This window comes from Lissotriton helveticus, chromosome 8 (assembly GCF_964261635.1).
Source record: "Lissotriton helveticus chromosome 8, aLisHel1.1, whole genome shotgun sequence".
Taxonomy (NCBI): Eukaryota; Metazoa; Chordata; class Amphibia; order Caudata; family Salamandridae; genus Lissotriton; species Lissotriton helveticus.
In genome coordinates this window covers 56,157,215-56,165,707 of record NC_136069.1, presented here as the reverse complement: position 1 = coordinate 56,165,707, position 8,493 = coordinate 56,157,215, and the positions used below count along the sequence as shown (strand labels likewise).

Sequence of the window (8,493 nt, the reverse complement as noted above, 5' to 3'; positions counted from 1 at the left end):
CGCTTATGTTTCACGTGTGTGCATAATCATTAGGTCTATTTAGGTTATGCAGCCTCCACCAGGAGGTTATTACCCAAGGTTGGTGCAGTAGTGAGCCAGAGATAAAAAGACCGAAAAGCCAGGAGGACGAAAAATTTATTAGGTCTGGTTTTGGGTCTGGTAAACTCAATTGTAGTGCATCCGGTTTTACTGGTTTATGAGTTACAGTTGCACTTTGAGTAAAAAAAGGTTAAAAATTTGGTCGACATGTTTCTGCCTCAATTGCCTTTGTTCTAGGACTTACGGGCATTCATCAGGACCGTGAAATAACGTGCAAAAAAATTAAATATAGTGTTAAGTGAAAAGGAAAAAGGTTATTGACCTGTTCCTATGTCTTGGAGGTCTTATGGTACCTGTAATGAGTAAACACATAATTGTAACACACACACTCAGGGTGGGGGGGGGGACACACACCCACAGCAGAATTCTGCTGTTGACTTTTACCAATAAACAACTACAAAATGGCAATACTTTTTAGACCGTTTTCGTTCATTAAAGTGTCAACTCTCTCTTATCCTCTCCATACTCAGGCACCGTTCTATAGCATGCTTGCAAAGGGACAGAGTATGTTTAAAATAGTATCGTGCATTCATATTCATTGTGAACTCTAGTGATGCTGATGGCAGTGAATGTGTCTGCTAATCAATTTCTATCAGGGCGAGTGCGATGAAGGTTCGACCTATGGTCGTGGCATGCAAGGCATATTTAGCGCTTTGTGAGCTGAAACGCCGTTCTCTTAGGGGGCGTCATGAAACATGCATACGCCGTTTTTGTGTTGCTAGCGTTTACCTCGCGCATTATTTGTGCACACTTCCTTCAGCCGGTAGAGATATTGGAGCGGGCTAAAGGGGAGGTAAAATGAGGCATTAATATCAAGCAGCTGTCTTATACTTGCGGTTTTGTAGACGTGGTGAGTCTATCTCCTCGCTACCTATTGCGCCTCGTCCTCAGCTTGCTGTTGTGCGCGCTGCTCTGCTCTTACCGAACCGGAAGTGGTTCGTCTGGTTTCCGGGTTATTTTTGAGTAGCTGCCCGGAGGGCGGTGCTAACGTCCTCATTGCGTGCCTATTGGCCTGATAATGTTTACTACGATGTTGGTGACATTCAGGGCTATACATTTCCTAATTGTGAGCCTCTCTTTTGTGTAACACTCGTTTCGATTTTTGCGCAAACCCTTGTATTAATTTTGCAAAACTGATTGGTGACAGTAGCGTTTTCCCATAGACGGAGTAGTTTTTAGTCCTCATGAGTACTAATGGGTAGTTTACAGATAATGGCTACGTGTGGTTCTGCATTTTACTTTGTGCAGATCTTCACTGATAGACTTTTGTTCTTTACATGGTAGGGTGAATCTCGTTCACTGATGAGAACGTTTCTGCTATGTATTATGTACAATTTCACCTTCAGGGATAGAAAAAACGAGAATGGGCTGTATTCTCTTTTATGGAAGGTAACCCAATATCATATTACTGTTACTGTGTATATTGTTGGGGCTGTTATTTCCAGGGGGCAGTGGTTATTAATATTGAGATGGCTCTTTTATTGGTTTCAATCTGTAATCAGGCCTTATTTTTGGGGGTTTTTTGGTTTTTTGAACCGGGTTGCATTGTTAGCTCAAGGAGAGCTCCTAGGGTACTCATTTTCTTGCCACCGTGAGCCAAGGTATATTATCGTTCAACCCTTCGGTATCTGTCTTGAGTCTGTGTACCCATCTTTGCTCTTTTTCAAAGAGAATTCTTTCAGCATTATGGTCTTTGTGTGGTAGTGTTTCCAGGATTACCCATTGTAAGTCCGATGTTGTATGGCCCTTCTCTAGGTAATGGGTAGCCATCTTCGTGGTGCTCTTTTTGCATTTGACATTGCTCTTATGTTCGCATAGTCTTTGCTTTGCTTTTCTGCATGTCATTCCGATGTAGTTCATTTTACATGGACATGTAATCATGTAGACCACGTGGGTGGTGTTGCAGTTTGTGTGGCTGTTCAGAGTCCATTTGAAATTCGGTAGGAGTTGCAGTTCTTTGGTTGCTTTTGTGAGGTTGCAAACTGAGCATGAGCCACATGGGTAGTGACCTTTCACTTGTGGATTGCCCCATAGATTTAAATTATCTTTTTTTTTTTGGGGGGGGGGCCTCGTGTGGACCAAGATGTCTTTTAGATTTCTGCTCCTCTTATTTGCAAATCTTGGTTTCTGCCAGTTCAGATCCCCCGATGTGAGTATCCGCCAATTCTTATTGACCATCTTCTTTAGATTGTTTGTCATTGGGCTATACGTGGTAACACGCGTAAGTATTTCTTCAGCAGGTGTCTTTGGTGTGTTCTCAAGGAGTGCTTCTCTGTTCTGATTTTTGGCACGTTTTTTGCATTTGTTGATGATCTTTTTTGGATAATCTCGACTCTCTAGTTTTTTACAGAGGTCATCTGCTTGTGCTTTGTATTCTCTGGTATTGCTGCAATTGCGCCGCAGCCTGAGGAACTGGCTGTAAGGTAAGTTCTCTCGTAGCGGGCGTGGATGAAAACTGTTAAAAGATAAAAGGCTGTTTTTTGCAGTCGTCTTGAAGAAGGTGCGCGTTTGGAGAGTGTTCGCCGCAGCATAGATGGTTATGTCTAAGAAGTCAATGCTCTTGTTATTTGCACAATGAGTAAACTGTAGACATTCATCCTTTTGGTTCAACCATGTATGGAATTCTGACAGACTTTGATGGTTACCTTCCCAGATCACAAAGATATCATCAATGTATCGTTTCCAAAAACGTATACAATGATGATAAGGGTTATTGGTTTCATTGAGGATGTGTGTCTCCTCAAAGGAGCTCACGTATAGCCCTGCCACGCTCGGGGCAAATGTACTGCCCATCGAGGTCCCGTGGCACTGTAGGTATAGTGTGTCTCTGTATTGGAAAAAGTTTTCCATCAGGGCCAGCCGGCAACATTCTAGAACGAAATGTCTAGGAGTTTTGTGTGACCATGTGGTGTCAAACAGTATGTCTTCTAGAGTCGCCATGGTCTTCTCCTGGGGTAGGCTGGTGTACAGACTTTCAACATCGAAACCCACCAGAAGCATGGTCTCTGGTGAGTATTCGATGTCTTTTAATTGATTTAGGAGGTCCCTTGTGTCCCTCAGATATGTTGGGGTATTTTGAACAAGTGGTCGCAGATACTGGTCAGCGAACTGGGAAAGAGGTTCAAGGATTGAACCTATCCCCGAAACAATGGGGCGTCCTGGTGGCGGTATCCGTCCTTTGTGTGTCTTAGGGAGTGAATAGAAGTATGGGGTTCTTGGTGTTGTAGTTCTCAAGTATTCCCCTTCTTTTTTGGAGATCCAGTTATTGGTTTCCCCTTCCTCTATCATCATAGCTATTGTTGTTTGTAGTCTAGGTGTCGGGTCTATTGATAAGATTTTGTAGAATTTGTCATTAGACAAAAGGTCCATACACTGTTGGTTGTATCCCGTACTGGTTAGGAGGACCACCCCTCCGCCTTTGTCGGCTGGCTTGATGACTATGTTGTTGTCACTTGTCAGTGCATTCAATGCTAGTTGTTCTGATCTCGTGATATTCTGGAATGGTTTCTGTATATCTCGAGCCAGATCGTCAATCCCCTTGAAGATAGCCTGTTCAAAAGTCTGAATTTCGATTGGGACCTGAGAGTTTAGGGGGCAGAAGGATGATTTCTTTTTTAAGTTTGTATCTCCTTCTTTGTTTCTGGGTCCATCTCCCTTGAAAAAGGCTTTCAATTTTAGTTTTCGGCAGAATTCTGCCATTTCGCATTTAGTCTTGAATACGTCCAATCTTGGTGTGGGAACATATCCCAATCCCTTGTTGAGTATGCTTTCTTCATCTTTAGTTAGGGTTCTGTCTGTGAGATTCACGATGAGGGATTCGTTGGTGTTCCCGTTTGGGCCTTTGTTACGCTCCTTGTTTGTACCTGTCTGGTCTGGTCGGACCAGGTCACTCCTCTTCTCCGTGTTCTCTCGGACATGCGGCCATTCCCTAAAAAAGGAATGCGCGGTTGGAAATTTTGTCCACCATGAGGTTGCATCTGATGATTCATCATCTGTGGGCCTTGGAAATAAGGATTCATCCAACCTTGAAAATGGGGATTGAACGGCTGGAAGGGCATCCCTTGGTTGTCCATTTCAAAGAAAGGTGGGCGCCAGGAATTCCGTCCACGGCGGTTACCTCTTTTGTTCTGTTGGTAGTGTCTTGGGTTGTTATGGTTGTTGCCTCCTTGGTCAGAACTGGTACTCGATGCACTGCTGTTTGACCCATTGTTGGAAGCATTGTCATCTGCCTTGTAGTCCTTGCTGCTATAGGGGTGCACTTTTTCCATAGAGAACTTTTTGAGTTCCTTTGCTAGTTTCTGTAGCTTGGTCTGTATCAAGTATTCATGAGAGTCACTCATTTCTTTGTTAATTTCATCTAATTTGGTTTTGTATATGGTGATGTCGACCGTGTTGTTTAGACTCATTTCCAGTATACGGATTTTTATTGTTAATTCATCCGCCAATCTTGTGGCTGTTTTTATAATCAGGACTAGATAGTCTCTTGTACATTTCCATGAAATGGCGGACCAGTCTTTTCTGAAAGCTAGATCCTTCAGGAAAATTCTTGGAGCTGTGGTGACCCAGAGGCCTCTGGGTGCCGCATTCACTCTCAGGTACTCCGTCATAATTATGCCATGTACGGCGGTCCTGACTCTTTCTTTTTTTACTTCGGTCAGTTCATCCCATTCAGTTGAGTTAGAAAGGGTTTGTGAGAGGTCACTGTTCATGAACGGTGCTGGTCTTGCGAGTATTGCGTCAATCTCTTCTATGGAATAACTTAATCCTAGATTTTCTGCCATCCTGGAATGTCTTCGGCAGTCAATAGGATTTCTTGATCCAATTTTCGTAGAGACTCCCACAGCTGTGCGCTGCTAATAATCTTCTAATCAGAAGTGGGGGAGATGGAATAATGATCCATTCATTTTCCAAGGAATATAGTCTAATCAAAGGAGAAAGGATCACTTGTCCTGATCAACCTTAGGTCTGCAGGATGGTGGGGGGGGTTTTCTCGTCCCAATATTAAGACCCTCAGGCACGTGATGGGTATGGTGGTGTCTTTAAGCGGTATATCTTGATTCTCCGCTTATGTTTCACGTGTGTGCATAATCATTAGGTCTATTTAGGTTATGCAGCCTCCACCAGGAGGTTATTACCCAAGGTTGGTGCAGTAGTGAGCCAGAGATAAAAAGACCGAAAAGCCAGGAGGACGAAAAATTTATTAGGTCTGGTTTTGGGTCTGGTAAACTCAATTGTAGTGCATCCGGTTTTACTGGTTTATGAGTTACAGTTGCACTTTGAGTAAAAAAAGGTTAAAAATTTGGTCGACATGTTTCTGCCTCAATTGCCTTTGTTCTAGGACTTACGGGCATTCATCAGGACCGTGAAATAACGTGCAAAAAAATTAAATATAGTGTTAAGTGAAAAGGAAAAAGGTTATTGACCTGTTCCTATGTCTTGGAGGTCTTATGGTACCTGTAATGAGTAAACACATAATTGTAACACACACACTCGGGGTGGGGGGAGGGGGGGACACACACCCACAGCAGAATTCTGCTGTTGACTTTTACCAATAAACAACTACAAAATGGCAATACTCAAAGTGCAACTGTAACTCATAAACCAGTAAAACCGGATGCACTACAATTGAGTTTACCAGACCCAAAACCAGACCTAATAAATTTTTCGTCCTCCTGGCTTTTCGGTCTTTTTATCTCTGGCTCACTACTGCACCAACCTTGGGTAATAACCTCCTGGTGGAGGCTGCATAACCTAAATAGACCTAATGATTATGCACACACGTGAAACATAAGCGGAGAATCAAGATATACCGCTTAAAGACACCACCATACCCATCACGTGCCTGAGGGTCTTAATATTGGGACGAGAAAACCCCCCCCACCATCCTGCAGACCTAAGGTTGATCAGGACAAGTGATCCTTTCTCCTTTGATTAGACTATATTCCTTGGAAAATGAATGGATCATTATTCCATCTCCCCCACTTCTGATTAGAAGATTATTAGCAGCGCACAGCTGTGGGAGTCTCTACGAAAATTGGATCAAGAAATCCTATTGACTGCCGAAGACATTCCAGGATGGCAGAAAATCTAGGATTAAGTTATTCCATAGAAGAGATTGACGCAATACTCGCAAGACCAGCACCGTTCATGAACAGTGACCTCTCACAAACCCTTTCTAACTCAACTGAATGGGATGAACTGACCGAAGTAAAAAAAGAAAGAGTCAGGACCGCCGTACATGGCATAATTATGACGGAGTACCTGAGAGTGAATGCGGCACCCAGAGGCCTCTGGGTCACCACAGCTCCAAGAATTTTCCTGAAGGATCTAGCTTTCAGAAAAGACTGGTCCGCCATTTCATGGAAATGTACAAGAGACTATCTAGTCCTGATTATAAAAACAGCCACAAGATTGGCGGATGAATTAACAATAAAAATCCGTATACTGGAAATGAGTCTAAACAACACGGTCGACATCACCATATACAAAACCAAATTAGATGAAATTAACAAAGAAATGAGTGACTCTCATGAATACTTGATACAGACCAAGCTACAGAAACTAGCAAAGGAACTCAAAAAGTTCTCTATGGAAAAAGTGCACCCCTATAGCAGCAAGGACTACAAGGCAGATGACAATGCTTCCAACAATGGGTCAAACAGCAGTGCATCGAGTACCAGTTCTGACCAAGGAGGCAACAACCATAACAACCCAAGACACTACCAACAGAACAAAAGAGGTAACCGCCGTGGACGGAATTCCTGGCGCCCACCTTTCTTTCAAATGGACAACCAAGGGATGCCCTTCCAGCCGTTCAATCCCCATTTTCAAGGTTGGATGAATCCTTATTTCCAAGGCCCACAGATGATGAATCATCAGATGCAACCTCATGGTGGACAAAATTTCCAACCGCGCATTCCTTTTTTAGGGAATGGCCGCATGTCCGAGAGAACACGGAGAAGAGGAGTGACCTGGTCCGACCAGACCAGACAGGTACAAACAAGGAGCGTAACAAAGGCCCAAACGGGAACACCAACGAATCCCTCATCGTGAATCTCACAGACAGAACCCTAACTAAAGATGAAGAAAGCATACTCAACAAGGGATTGGGATATGTTCCCACACCAAGATTGGAAGTATTCAAGACTAAATGCGAAATGGCAGAATTCTGCCGAAAACTAAAATTGAAAGCCTTTTTCAAGGGAGATGGACCCAGAAACAAAGAAGGAGATACAAACTTAAAAAAGAAATCATCCTTCTGCCCCCTAAACTCTCAGGTCCCAATCGAAATTCAGACTTTTGAACAGGCTATCTTCAAGGGGATTGACGATCTGGCTCGAGATATACAGAAACCATTCCAGAATATCACGAGATCAGAACAACTAGCATTGAATGCACTGACAAGTGACAACAACATAGTCATCAAGCCAGCCGACAAAGGCGGAGGGGTGGTCCTCCTAACCAGTACGGGATACAACCAACAGTGTATGGACCTTTTGTCTAATGACAAATTCTACAAAATCTTATCAATAGACCCGACACCTAGACTACAAACAACAATAGCTATGATGATAGAGGAAGGGGAAACCAATAACTGGATCTCCAAAAAAGAAGGGGATTACTTGAGAACTACAACACCAAGAACCCCATACTTCTATTCACTCCCTAAGACACACAAAGGACGGATACCGCCACCAGGACGCCCCATTGTTTCGGGGATAGGTTCAATCCTTGAACCTCTTTCCCAGTTCGCTGACCAGTATCTGCGACCACTTGTTCAAAATACCCCAACATATCTGAGGGACACAAGGGACCTCCTAAATCAATTAAAAGACATCGAATACTCACCAGAGACCATGCTTCTGGTGGGTTTCGATGTTGAAAGTCTGTACACCAGCCTACCCCAGGAGAAGACCATGGCGACTCTAGAAGACATACTGTTTGACACCACATGGTCACACAAAACTCCTAGACATTTCGTTCTAGAATGTTGCCGGCTGGCCCTGATGGAAAACTTTTTCCAATACAGAGACACACTATACCTACAGTGCCACGGGACCTCGATGGGCAGTACATTTGCCCCGAGCGTGGCAGGGCTATACGTGAGCTCCTTTGAGGAGACACACATCCTCAATGAAACCAATAACCCTTATCATCATTGTATACGTTTTTGGAAACGATACATTGATGATATCTTTGTGATCTGGGAAGGTAACCATCAAAGTCTGTCAGAATTCCATACATGGTTGAACCAAAAGGATGAATGTCTACAGTTTACTCATTGTGCAAATAACAAGAGCATTGACTTCTTAGACATAACCATCTATGCTGCGGCGAACACTCTCCAAACGCGCACCTTCTTCAAGACGACTGCAAAAAACAGCCTTTTATCTT

At 43.4% G+C, this 8,493-nt stretch overlaps 1 long non-coding RNA gene across 1 annotated transcript; it reads right to left on the bottom strand.

Annotated features, from left to right (window-relative positions):
• Positions 1–242: 242 nt before the first annotated feature.
• Positions 243–1,029, bottom strand: LOC144771455 (uncharacterized). The gene is made up of 3 exons (XR_013599287.1): positions 971–1,029; positions 829–881; positions 243–392 (listed from the first exon to the last, which is right to left on the bottom strand). It is a non-coding gene; the product is annotated as an uncharacterized LOC144771455 (long non-coding RNA).
• Between the last annotated feature and the right edge of the window lie 7,464 nt (positions 1,030–8,493).